Source organism: Lynx rufus, unplaced genomic scaffold (assembly GCF_022079265.1).
Source record: "Lynx rufus isolate CCGP_SWC_20201006 ecotype Redwood Valley unplaced genomic scaffold, mLynRuf1.p SCAF_2, whole genome shotgun sequence".
Classification (NCBI taxonomy): domain Eukaryota; kingdom Metazoa; phylum Chordata; class Mammalia; order Carnivora; family Felidae; genus Lynx; species Lynx rufus.
This window is the reverse complement of record NW_025814834.1, coordinates 96,962,240-96,976,322: the sequence shown is the minus strand read 5'-3', so window position 1 is coordinate 96,976,322 and position 14,083 is coordinate 96,962,240.

The window sequence follows — 14,083 nt, the reverse complement described above, 5'->3', positions numbered from 1 at the left end:
TAACTAGTATTTAAACCCGTGAGGCTGGATGAGATCACCAAGGAAGTACACATGAATAAAGAAGAAAAGATATTCAGACAGTGAGGTAATGTTCAGGCACATTATAATCTTCTTCATGTTCACCAGATGGCTAAAGCCCCTTTATATGTATGTAGAGAGCCATACAGAGATACCTGGACCACTGCATCAGGAAGGCTGCCATTCTTTCGTTCAATAGTCACTGACTGCCTACCAGTGCTGGGCAGACAGCCTCAAGGAGAAAGAAGAGGCAAAAACATTACACCTTGAAGGAAGAGAAGAGACTCACTAATGGACACAAGACTCAAGCTGACCTTATTTCCGCACATAAAAGAAATTTCACTGGGTCGCTCTCAGCTGCCAGAACAAGGCCAGGTCACTGTGCACTATAAAGGAAATGGGCAGGCTGGGCTTAAGCTTGTCAAGTCCCCATGGAGGGGCACACCGCACATCCTTCTCCTGCTTCCCTCCTTGTGCCCTGCCCTGCCTCACCCCCCTTAACTCCACAACGTTCTCAAAGGAGTGTCACTTGGCTGGACCTGCTGAGCAGCACAGCTTTCTTCTTCCCTGTCCTGAGTGCTCTTCTTTCACCACCTTGAGTGAACTGTGGTGTGCTTGACTAAGGGTGGGGAGGGTCGAAAGGGGATCCTGACAGCCAAGGGGAACCACCAAACCCAGCTTCAGGGCGGTAACAACCCAAGAGGAGGAGGAACTGGAAAATTCTCACTTTGTGAATTGTCATGTATCTTTCAACACCATTGCCTAAGGCATTGCTACCGCTCTTTTTGCCAAGCCCTTCAACTCACTGAGGCAGAGACTGTTTTGCTTTAATAAAGCAGAATTCTTGATCCATGCTCCTGTTTCTGAGCATTTCTTCACAAAGTATATGGCACTGTGAGGGTGTAGGAAGTGTGTGTGTGAGCGTTTATATATGCTGTGAGGTTGTTTCTTTGCTTGTTAGAGAGAGAGATAGAGTACAGGGGAGAGGGGCAGAGAGAGAGGGAGACAGAGGATCCAAAGTGGGCTCCGTGCTGAAAGCAGCAAGCCCAGTGTGGGGCTCGAACTCACAGACTGCGAGATCATGACCTGAACTGAAACCCACTGAGCCATACAGGCTCCCCAAAAGAGAAAGAGAATCTTACGCAGGCTCCATGATAAGCACAGAATCCGACATAGAGCTTGAACCCATGCACCTGGGGGATGATGAACTGAGCCAAATCCAAGGGTTGGACGCTCAACCTACTGAGTCACCTAGGCACCCCTTATATGTTGTAAGTTTGAATGAGTAGCATGTGTTGTATGAGTGTGGGAGTGTGTGTAAGTGTGTGAGTGTGGGTGAGTGTGCGTGTGAGTATGTGAGCTGTGTGGGTGTGAGAGGCATGTGTGTTACAAGTGTGTACAGTGGTTTGTGAATGTATTTGTGAGTGTGAGTGTGTGTGTGTGTGTGTGTGTGTGTGTATGTCTGTGTGTGTGTGTGTCTCCCTCTCTGAATCTGTGTCCCTCCTGTGCTGGGGCCCAGACTGCCAAGCAGCTGTAATAGAGCCAAGACCCACTTGGCGGGAACTTCCTACCCCTCTTGGAAGATAAAGTAGGACTGCGTGTCAGGTGGGGCAATGAATCATTATTTAGATCCCAGTGATCAACATTAAACTAAGAGCCCAAATAAACAGTGTGAGCTAAGTTTGGGGCCTCATAAAGCATTTGGATTGCTGGATTTCCCTTCCTGATGAGGCGGTGTGTTTGCCAACCGAGGCTTCATGAAGTCACGTGTCTCAGAGAACAGCTGCCCCATTCTGCTGCCAGGGCAGCTCTGCTGTCTCCTCCCCTTTCCAGATAATTCAGGCATCTCCCCCTGCGTTGGGAACACAGCCCCACGTGTTTCCAGGAAGGAGGGGGAGAGCAGTGCAGGCTCCAGGCAGTTTTCCGAGGCAGGAAAGGAAGCACAGCCTGAAGTCACGGCCCTCTGTAATGGCTTCGGGAATATTTCAGCTGCAACTGTCACTGTTGGCACCAGGCTCAATCACCCTCAGATGGAGGGCTCCTGGGCTACACAAAGAAAGAAAGAAAGAAAGAAAGAAAGAAAGAAAGAAAGAAAGAAAGAAAGGAGGGAAGGAAGGAAGGAAGGTAGGAAGGAAGGAAGGAAGGAAGGAAGGAAGACAAGAAAAGCCCTGGAACCCACTTTGGAATCTGCAGAGAACTGTTACCTGTACCACACCTTTTGTTCATCTCATCGACCCTGAAAATTGATCAGATGCCCAGAACATTTCATGTCACAGAAGCCATCTCAGAAATGCGACCCACGCCCAGGTAACATAGGCTTACAGTGGGGATTTTTAATTTTTTCAAAATGTACAGAAGAGTATAAGACAAAAGTAAAACAAACAAAAAACCACCTCTCTTCACTCCAATAACTTCAGAAACATCTTCAAGGGTAATTATCTATTGCTACCTGTGTGGTCTATGTCCTTCCAAAAAGGGTCAATCATTTGCACACAGAGGTTTGTTCTTTTTAAAAATATAAACAGTGTTATCTTACACACACATTTATATGGGTATAAGGCATTTTTTACTTGACAATATACCTTGCATAATTTTCATATCCATATAGACTGTCTACATAGAATTCTCTTGAACATATGCACCCCATTTTATTTAACCAGTTCTTTGCTGATGGATGTTTAGATGGTTTCAAACCCAAGACGCTCAAATGTACCTAGCAGGCTTTCCTGCTAGTGAGCTACCGTGCACTAATCAGAGAAAGAGAGTTCCAGGTCAGCCTGAGGCAAAATAAAAGTTATTTGTACGCAAAGGCATTTCTTTCTTTGTACCACACCTAATGTCAGCTAAGGCTTAAGGCCTTCATACTTATATCTCTCCTTTCTGAATCTCTTCCTCATTTGCTATGCTCTTGGACTTTTCTCCATCCCCTGTCAAACCCCAGAATTGCTAGCAAAGAAATGGAAAACAAGTTTTTGACTTCATGTACACCTTAGACTTTTCCGGCTCACAGTGATGGGAACAATTCATTAGGATACCAACAACAATTCGATACCACAAAGCAAACTGCTCACTGAATTTTTCACTTTCAATCATTGGTCTGATGTCACATAACACATACAGGAATTTGTAGATTAAAAGCTGTTTACTTTTAGAAAAGGATCCTTGATGTTTCTTCCTAATACACTTTGCCTCCCATGACCTTTAATAAAAGGAGAGCATTTGTTTGTGTAATTGTTTGTTTGAGATAAGATTCTGTGTTTAGCTTTTCATGAAAAGTGCTTTTTATGTTTCCATTTTGTCTGAAATACAACCATTTTGAGACTTAACGTTATAGTTGTAGGAACATACCCAGCTGTGTCAGGAACTGAAGGGGGATTCATTTGGGTTAAGCCTTGTTCTCAACCTCAGTCCCGGCCCCAAGAGGCAAAATATACAGTATCTCTGAAGCAGAAAGCAGTTGAGTCATTCCTGTGAAAATAATTTCCAATGACATCTGTGAACTGTGGGCAGTCGAGCCCTGGATTATCTTCCCTGAGGAAGATTGTATAGTTCACAGTGGTTATAAGATAAACAATCATTACTACCATAATTTTAAGTAGATTAGCTCTGGACAAAGCTGAAGCACAATCCACAAGGGAAGCCCAGAACTTCTTTTCAAGATTTATTCAATGTTTCAGCTTACTCCATAGACGTCTGTATATAAATACAACTGTGTGTATGCATGTACATACATGTGTGTATCATTTTCTTGGCCATCCTCACAAAAGAGAAGGGAGAAGGTGGCCTGACCAGCTGTGTAGTATGGATGAGGGGTCCTGGACTTGGGAATTTCCTGAAAACATTTTGTCAAAAAGCAATAGGATACACCTCAGAACCAGGGACTGGTAGCTTCTATTATCATTACTGCACATACACACAAAGGGTATTTTAATGCCCTCCCCAATTTTAAATTTTCTTTTTTTAAGGTTTCTTTTTTATTTTTTTCATGTTTATTTTTTGAGAGAGAGAGACAGAGTGTGTGTGGGGGGCGGGGGGGGGGGGGGACAGAGAGAGAGGGAGACATAGAATCCGAAGCAGGCTCCAGGCTCTGAGCTGTCAGCACAGAGCCTGATGCGGGGCTCCAACTCATGAACTGTGAGGTCATGACCTGAGCTGAAGTCAGACGCTTAACCGACTGAGCCACTCAGGTACCCCTATTTATTTATTTTTGAGAGAGAGAGAGAGAGAGAGAGAAAGCAGAGGAAGGCAGAGACAGAAGGAGAGAGAGAGAGAGAGAGAATCCCAAGCAGACACCACACCGTTAGTGCAGAGCCTGATGTGGGGATTTAACCCATAAACTCGAGATCATGACCTGCCTGAGCCGAAATCAGAGTTGGAGGCTTAACCAATTGAGCCACCCAGGTGCCCCAAATTTTAAAATGGATTCTGATTAAGATGATGCTAAAAATTTAATTTACAAGAACTCCCTGCAGTATTTTTATTCTTTGCCTTTGGCCAGAGGTTGGGGAACCCCAGAAACAGGGACTACCATTTGGGTGTTATGGTATGGCAACCGGCCACTTATTCACTCTCCAGCCTTGTCCACGTTCATTTATCTCTCCCAGCACCAGCTTCCTCTTCTGTGAACTAGAGCCAATGACAGGACTGCCCGCACAGGGGCGATGTGAGGATGAAATGACCTGCCACACGTGGAGGGTACAACATGGCACAGCCCAGAGCAGCCTTCAGTACTGTCTCAGACAAACTCTTGAGCCTCCTTCCCCTGTGCATGTGCAGTGTGCACCCAGGTGGGTTCCCTCCTGGGAGTCCAGCCAGGAGCCCAGACCCATGCAGAGCCTTATGGAGAGATGAGGCGATGTATTCAGGCTCTACTTTCTTCCTACCCAAATCTTCTCCAATCTACAATTGGCAAACATATCCTCCCTCGGGGTTGCAGTACAGCCACTTCATGTGGGGCCAGCCCTTCTGTGATGCATTGACGAGGCTAGTAGATTCAGGCGGGTTAGTTATTGGTGACTCAGTAGAGATGAGACGGGTGGGGGCTAGTGCCATCTCCAGCATAGGGAGAGTCTGACTCTACAGATCTCTTAGTCTGAAGGCTGGGGAGAGACACCCAACCTCAGTGAGAAAAGTCCCTCCCCTGCTCTCTCCCAGGTACGTGTGCCCACCTGGCTGCCTGAAATCCCTCACTTCTCTTGAGGCTCCCTCGCCTGCTGCTGTCACAAGATGGACAAGTTTGTCTACCTAGTTAAACTGTGACCTCCTGGAGTCTGAGACTGTGATTTGTTCCTTTCTGGATCTTTGGGGCCTAGTGGAGTGCCTAAAACAAAGCAGGTGCTCAATCCACTTTTAGTGAGATGCAACTGAACGGAAGAGCCACGTAAAAGGAAGCAATTTCTAGCTATCTGATTCCCCTGATATCACCAGACCATATTCTGCTGCTCCTATGTTTTACAAGACAGAGATCATTCTTCCCACCTTCCTTCTCTCATAGAGTGTGTTTTTTAATGTTTATTTATTTAGAGAGAGAGAGAGAGAGAGAAAAAAGAAGGGGCAGAGGGAGAAGAGAGAGAAAATCCCAAGCAGGCTCCACACTGTCAGCGCAGCCTGACAGGGGGCTCGATCTCATGAACCGTGAGATCATAACCTGAGCCGAAATCAAGAATCAGACGCTTGACCTACTGAGCCACGCAGGCACCCCCTCTTATAGGGTGTTGTAAAGAGATGACAAGTTGGATCAAATCTGAGGACACTGACGAAGCTTAAAAGGGGTTAAAAACAATATAATTGTTTGAAGCCATAAAGAGGATACTTTGCATCACTTCACTCTTCTGTGAGGATCACAGGATTCTGCTGAGTCACCGAGTTAATTCATTTCCTCATGTATACTTTCGTTCATTCATTCTACAAACACATGCTGAGCATAAAAGCTGAGTGAGAAAACACTCCCCTCAAGCAGCCAAGAGACTTATGGCAGAAACCAAAGAGTAAATAAATGTTCTCAAGGCGAAGGAATTTATGCTGTGACAGACACAATCCCAGAGGCCCAGAGGGACATCAAACCCAACTTTCTGTGCAACACAGTCAAGCCATGACTCCTGGGGGAGAGCAAGAGTCGAACAGATGAAGATAGAAAGAAGGGCACTCCCAGCTGAGGGACGGCAAGGTCAAAAGCAGAAAGACAAGGAGCCTCATGGTGGAACCGGATGCCCTGTGGCTCACACGGCTTTCATTTTGTATTGTTTTGTTCTATTTTACTGAATGTTTTTAGTGAGGCATGCACCGTCCAGTTCATCCAGGGCCTCAGCACCACTGTATTAACTTACCCTGACTGCCGCTGTGTGTCTTTTTTTTAACATCGCCAGCCTGGGTTCTGATGGCATTTAAGTTTGCAAAGCCAGGAACCAAGGGGGGTGAGGCAGAAGACATAGGAAGGGGACAGATAGCGGAGGTCTTGGGAGGTCTTGGTGGGCCACGGTAAGGAAGCTGAACTTTACCCTGAGGCCCTGGAAGTACCACAGAAGGGCTGCAAGCCCAGGAGTCACCAAATCTTTTCTCTAAGGGGCCAGGTAGTAATCACAGTAGGCTTTGTGGGTCATACCGTCTCTATCACAACTATGTATCTCTGTGATGGACAATGAGAGCAGCCACAGACGATCTGCAAGCTAATCAGCACGGCTGTGTTCCTGTAAAACTTTATGTATGGACAATGGAACTTGAGCTGCATATCATTTTCCATGAAACCAAATGTTATTCTTCTAATTGTTTTTGGGGTTTTTTTACGTTTATTAATTTTTGAGAGAGAGAGAGGCAGAGAGACAGAGGGCACAGGAGGGGCAGAGAGAGAGAGAAGGAGAGAAAGAGAATCCGAAGAAGGCCTCACACTGTCAGCACAGAGCCCACACAGGGCTCAAGCCACAAACCATGAGATCATGACCTGAGCCAAAATCAAGAGTCAGATGCTTAACTGACTGAACCACCCAGGTGCCCCTTGATTGTTTTTAACCATTTAAAAATATACAAACCATTCTTAGCTTGTGGGCCATATAAAAGCGTATGTGGGCAGGTTTGCCTGGGACCTTAGTTAGCCACGCCCAGTTTTCTATGGGTCATTCTGGAAGCAGTGATGAGGGGGTGACATTTGCAGCATAGAAGGCAGGGGTGGCACTTAGGAAGCATTCGCAATGGCCCAGGTGAGACAGGATAGAGACACGCTCTCATGGAATGAAGAAGGATGGACAAGCACTTTGGGGAAACCGTGATATTGGATGCAGGGGAAATGGTCAAGGGTGACCTCCAAATTTTTAGCATATTCATTACTATTCATATTAACTGAGAGAAACCAGAGAAGTGGATTCAAGGGCAAAATGGAAACAGAAGCTTAACATGGGGTCACTTTAGGGAGCTTATAGGACATGCAGGAAGAAATGGGTAAGGCCATTATACCAATTGGAACCAATATGAAGCATCAACAAACACATGGCTTATATCATCACACACTTCAGGGATGGAGGGGCGGGAAGGGGGAATCTTGGGAATCCCTCTGCCCCAAGAGAGAATTAGACCTAAATCATTTTGGACCAGGGAGAATTCCTCCTTCTCTGCAGTAGGTTTAACTTCCTTCGTGCAAAATGTGAACCAGTTCCCTCTCATTCCGCTGCAGGAGAGACAGAGGACTGCTGGCAGGAACCCCTGAGGACACGGCCACTGGGAAGCTCAATCTGCTCATCTTCACGAAAATTGCCACTTGATAATTTTGCTCCCCTAAATGAGTCACCAATAGCATACTTGGGAAAAACCACATCAAAGATCTCAGTATATTGTCTCTGTGATTATCTAAGGAGCTGACTACAGCTTCCACCGCAGCAGAGTGGAAATTAGCTTAAAGTAATGTTTCTTAAAGTGTAGCACTTAGACTAACTATACTAGCGTCACCCAGAAACCTGAGAAAATGCAGATTCTTGGGCCTGAGTTCCTCCGCCCCAGACCTACAGAATCAGAGACTATGGGGGTGGGCCCAACAACCTGTGATTCAACAAGTCTTCAAGGTAATTCTGACGGATGCTGAAGTTTGAGAACCACTGGCCTGGGAGAGGCGGCCAGGGCTGTCCCTGACTCCATCTTTGGCTCCCCTGCCTGCCCCTCTTACTGCTCAGGATCATCACAGACAGTTGATATCAGTCCTTCATCTCCAAGCGCGGTCATCTCTGGAGATGCTGCAGAGCACCAGTGGGTAGGGAAGTCTGGAGTCCAGTGATGTAAAACTGACTTCACCCATCTGGATAAATTGTGAGGAAAGGGGCCCTAAGTGGTGTTGTGGTTAAGAATACAAACTCAGGGGTCACCTGGGTAGTTCAGTTGGTTAAACGTCTAACTCTTGGTTTCAGCTCAGGTCATGATCTTACGGTTCATGAGTTCGAGCCCTGCATGGGGCTCTGCACTGGCAGCACAGAGCCTGCTTGGGATTCCTCTTGCTCCCTTCTCTCTGCCCCTCCCCTGCTCATGCATGCTGTCTCTCTCTCTCAAAATCAATAAACTTTTTTTTTTTAATGTGATAAAATAAAAGAAGAATACAACTTCAGGAATCAGACTTTGTGAATGGAGATTTTCTGCTCTATCACCTATAATGCTGGGTAGCCTATGAGAAGTTACTGAGCTTCTCTGTGCCCTTTCCTCACCCCTTTAATGGAGACAATGAGTACCTAGCTCACCAGGTTGTCATGAGGATTACATGAGTTAATATCTGCAAAGCAATTTAACAGTGCCTGGCGCTGAGTGCCACAGGAGCGTTATTTACTATATTTCTATGCCAGAGATACCTCACCTTCAACAAGCAACACAATGCATAACATACTGCACGTTCTTGGGACAACTGTGCTCCAAAGATCTCCTAGAAAACTTAAGCCTTTTCCTGGCAACTTTATGCCTCTCTCCAAAGTCCTATACAGAGCCCTAAATTGATGAACCAGGCTGGACCAAACGTCTTTGAGAAAGTTCCTTTTCTTCTCTTCTAATTCAAAGCACTTAATGTGAGGCAGACCTAGTGGGCCTTTCCCTAAGATGCACAGCTCGACCTTAGTCCTGTGGCTGTCACAACTCTAGGAGTCCAGTGGTGGACAGGAAATGGGTCTGGCCTAAGAAACTCTCTCCCTGACAAAAAGGGCCTCATTGCTTTAAATTGCACATGGTGGGCAACTTTCCCCCAAATCCCCGCTGGACCTCCCAAAGTGGGTGAGGTGGAGACTCCCCCAAATAAGTGGCTGGCAAGTTGTACCTGGTGCATAGGATTCTGGCTAGGATGTACATGTATTAATATCCCAGGGCAACCGAAACAAATTATAACAACTTCAGTGGCTTAGAACAGAACAATTTTCCTCTCAGTTCTGGAGGCTAGAAGTCCAAAATCAAGGGCTGTGCTCCCTCTGAAGACTCTGGGAAAAAATCCTTCCTTGCCTCTCCCTAGTTTCTGCTGGTCGGCAGCCATCTTTGGCTTATGTAGCTCTATCACCTCAACTCTGCCTGGGTCAGCACATGCTCTTCTCCCTGTGTGTCAGCATGCCTCCAGATTTCCCTCTCTTTGTAGGACACCAATCATTGGACTGAGGGCCACGTCAATCCAGTAGGACCTCATCTTCACTTGATTACATCTGTGAAGACCCTTTCTCCAAATAAGGTTACAGTCATAGGTAACTCAGTGTTAAGACTTCAACATATCTTTCTAGGGGACACAATTCAACCCACAACGGATGGCAGGTGTCTCACCTTATATGCAGACTCAGGGTTGTTGGAGGTGGGGTGTGTGAGGAGATATGCGAAAACCACTGAGGCCCTCACACCCCTGTAGGAAGAAGCATGGAGGTCCATTACTGCCGCCTTTGGGCAGAGATGGGCAGAGGCTCGCAGGCTCTCCACCAGGGGTCTGCCTCACCGACCCAGTGAATGGGCGAGTGCAGAGAAGCAAAATGGAATGTCTTGGTGGGGAATCTGGGAATTTAGCTTGGCAACAGGAGGGTGCCATCTGACTTTTGGCAGAAGAGAAGCACTGAACAGAGTCCCCGCTGAGTGCCAGGCACACTAAATAATTGGATAATGCATACATTATCTTGCATATAAGACACACTTCACTGACTTCAAGGCAGGTCTGGCCGTGACTGTGTTGATTGAGAAGGAGAAGAGTCTGAGAGGAGAGAGGAGAAGGAAAGGCAGTGGCAGTTATGGGAACATGGGATGCTGGGAAGCCCAGCGAGGCCCCTCTTGCCCTCCATGTCTGGGACCAGGGTGAGACACTGGCACTCACGAGTATCCCCATATGCGTCTGCCTGGAAACCCTGTCCACTGCCCCAGAGGGCATGAAATCAGAAATGGGGAGGGCACAGGGGCTTTCTCACTGCCTTTTGGGAAGAATCCAATATGCTTATCCATGCCTAGCAACGGTTTTAAAGCCAATCAGTCACACACCCCGTGGTGAGGTGAGGGAATGCCAAAAGATGTCTGAAGAGTCAGAGTAGAAGCCGCCTTCTGTCAGACCTCTGGAAGGCGGGGTCTCAGCTTCACTGGCTGGGTCTCCCATCTGGTCCCAACAACGCCACTCTGCTTATGCGTCGCTGGTGAGGTGGGAATCTCTTAGGGAACCCATGACAGGATGTGTCCAGACACACGGTTCTCAAGAGAATAAACTCATCACACGAGATAGCACTAAGTGAGCACACAGAAGGCCAACTTAAAAACGAGTAAGCATGTTTTGGCTGTCATTTAACAACAGATCTTGCAGAAACTCATTTCAGCTCAGGAATCAACTGTTTTCATGCGCATATCCAAGGGGTCTGAATCTTCAGTAGAAATGCATTTGATGCCATGAGCATTTGCCTGATAGAAGATTTCTCTTCTGCTTTCTCAAGACCAGAGCTCAATGTGTGTGAGAGAGAGAGAGAGGAGTCAGGAAATAGGGAAAGAAGGAAGGAAAGAAAAAGGGAGGCAGGAAGAAGACAGAGAGAGAGAAAGGTTGGCCTCTAGGGACAGAGTGAAACACTTTAGTCCTGGCACACACTGTGGCGAGCACACAAAACCTTTTTTGTTCCAAGGCCAGACCCCAAACAATGGGCCATAGGGACGCCTTTGAGAAATGCTCACGTGCCCACTGAAGCAGAGCTGACCGAGTTACAAGCCGGGAGCCCAGGAGTTGTCTGTAAATTGGTGAAAAATGGAGCTCCATTATAAATCCCCTTAACGGGAGGCGACATTGGCACCTCTTCCTCTTGATGTGTGGTACTTTCACTCTCGATGTGAGAAAAGGTCCCTTCCAAGGAGGCAGTGGAGAAAGTTCTTTACGAGGGACTGCCTCCTGAAGGATGGACAGCTGCAGCAGCAGTCAGGTCTCCATGTGTGGAACCCCGTACACTCCCACGGCGGTGGCTGGATGGGCCCGGGAGGCTCCTATTCTGAAGGGGTCACCGAGGCAGGCCTGGCCCACCTGCAGGGTTCCTGTGCTACGACTCAGGCCCCCAGGCCACAGCCCCACCCAGGCTGAAAGCGGGCCTGAGCTGCCTTCTCACATGTCCTGCATTCGCATCCTATTACACTCCCGATTTCTACTTCTGTGTTCAAATTTGTTTGTTCTCATCAGGTCCCATTTCACCTGTCACCTGGCCACCACCTTTCCAGCAGCCACCACAACTGCTCTTTATGAGGATGATGGATTTTACTTCTCTTCCCCAACTGAGCCCCCCAGTGGAGCCCACCCAGGGGCCTCACAGACGGCATGACCACACACGGCATGACGGGAGGGTGAGTGAACGGTCTGCAGATGTGCTGACAGAAGTGAACTCAGGCCTCTGGAAATAAAAGGCCGCTAGCCTTGCCTGCCAGCCTCTGAATGAATGACCTGTGAAATGCGTTCATTCAGCTCCCCGTGCCAGATTGGGGGACCAGGAAGAATCATCCCCTTAATCATTCATTCAACAAATACATACTAATACTAACACTATGCCAGGCATGGTTCTGGCACTTGGAATACAGTGGGAAACAAGTTTGATATTTTTTTCAACCCCTACCTTGAAGAACTTTTCTTTTTTTTTTTTTTTTTTTTAGTTTTGTTTATGTATTTTGAGAGAGAGGAAATGGGCACATGCACGGGAGAGACAGAAAATGGAGAGAGAGAATCTCAAGGAGGCTCCACACAGCACAGAGCCCTATGCCGGGCTCAAACCCATGAACCATGAGATCATGACCTGAGCCAAAATCAAGAGTCAGATGCTTAACCAAGACACCCAGACACCCCCTCGAAGGACTTTTTAAATGCTTTTTGCATGTGAGAAAATTCTGAGACAGAAACAAGCATGGCATGTTTCAGAGAAGATAACAGGTGAGCATGGCCAGAGTAGAGCTCAAGCAGTGGCCAGTGGAAAGCACAGAGGTTAGGCAGAATTCCGGCTTAGACCCAGAAGCCCAAGGTAGGATTGATTTTATTCTACCAACAATGAGCTGGGGGGTGAAGTCATCTGAATGATGTTTTCAAAATATCGATGTATGTGCTATATGGAGAACAGATGGCAAGGGAGCAAGGACAGATGCAAGAGGCCAGTGGAGAGACTACCACAGAACTATCTATTCGGCACAGGCAAGCATAGGAAGTGCCTCAAGAAAGCTGATGGGAGGGGTGTCCGGGTGGCTCAGTCGGTTAAATGTCTGACTTCGACTCAGGTCATGATCTCGCGGTTCGTGAGTTTGAGCCCCGCGTTGGGCTCTGTGCTGACAGCTCAGAGCCTGGAGCCTGCTTCGGATTCTGTCTCCCTCTCTCTCTGCCCCTCCTCTGCTCACACTCTGTCACTCCCTCTCTCTTAAAAATAAATAAGAACAGGGGCACCTGGGTGGCTCAGTCGGTTAAGCGGCCGTCTACGGCTCAGGTCATGATCTCGCGGTCTGTGAGTTCGAGCCCCACATCGGGCTCTGTGCTGACAGCTCAGAGCCTGGAGCCTGCCTCTGATTCTGTGCCTCTCTCTCTCTCTCTCTGCCCCTTCCCTGCTTGGTCTCTGTCTCTCTGTCTCTCTCTCAAAAATAATAACCATTAAAAAAAATTTAAAAAAATAAATAAATAAATAAGAACATTAAAGAAAATTAAAAAAAAAAAAAAAAAAGCTGATGGGAACCCAAAGAAAAGAATGTCTGGAACTGTATTTCCAAGTGTGGTGACAACAGAGGCGGTGACATTGGCCTTAGAGATTTGGGAACAGCAAAGAAGAGAGGAATTAAGGGTCTGTTCTGGATGATGAGCAGAGAGGTGATTTAGGAGATGGGGTGTAGGCAGGGGTGCTGGAAAAGCGGAGGTCATGAAGGCTGAGGGGTGCCAGACAGTGAGGGCCTAAATGCCAGGCCCTGCAGGTGAGAGAGCCACAGGGATCCTTCAGAAGCGAAGCAGAGCGCCACTGGCTCTGGGAACAGAGTGTAGAGCCGGGAGCTGCAGACTTTAACTGTGAAGGGCCAGCCAGTGACTAGTTTGGGCTTCGCGAGCCCTAAGTTTTCCCTTGCAACTGTTCAACTCTGCAGCCCGAGACAAGTACATAAACAAATGAGTGTAGCTCTGTTCCAATCAAATGTTTCTCAAAAATGTAGGCCTGGGGCCTGGCTTGGAGGGCTGGTTGTAGTTTGCCCATCCCTGGGTTAGAGGAAGGGAGAGATGTGAGGCAGCCTTGGAAAGGATGTGGAGGAGTGGGTTAGACTAACGACAGAGGGAGAGGAGGACACAGATGTGAGAGGCTTTGTGCAGACTGTCAGCGGAGGAGCCCAAGGGAGGGTGATTCACCATTCCTAAATTTCTAGACTCAGGCAGAAGCACTTTATTCACCAGCTAAAATAAAGAGCAAGTAATGGGCAGGAGGTAGCATAAGCACGCCTCCCGCATACACACACATGCAGAGGAGGAGAAAATGGAGGGGAAGTTGCATTTATGTCCACTGGACAGCAAAGAGACACAAACCATGAGGTCAGTTGAGAAACAATGATCAGAGAGTCAGGAGGTGGCCTGCAGAAGGATGCAGCCGCTGGGGAGCCCCCAGAAGGGTGACGGTCC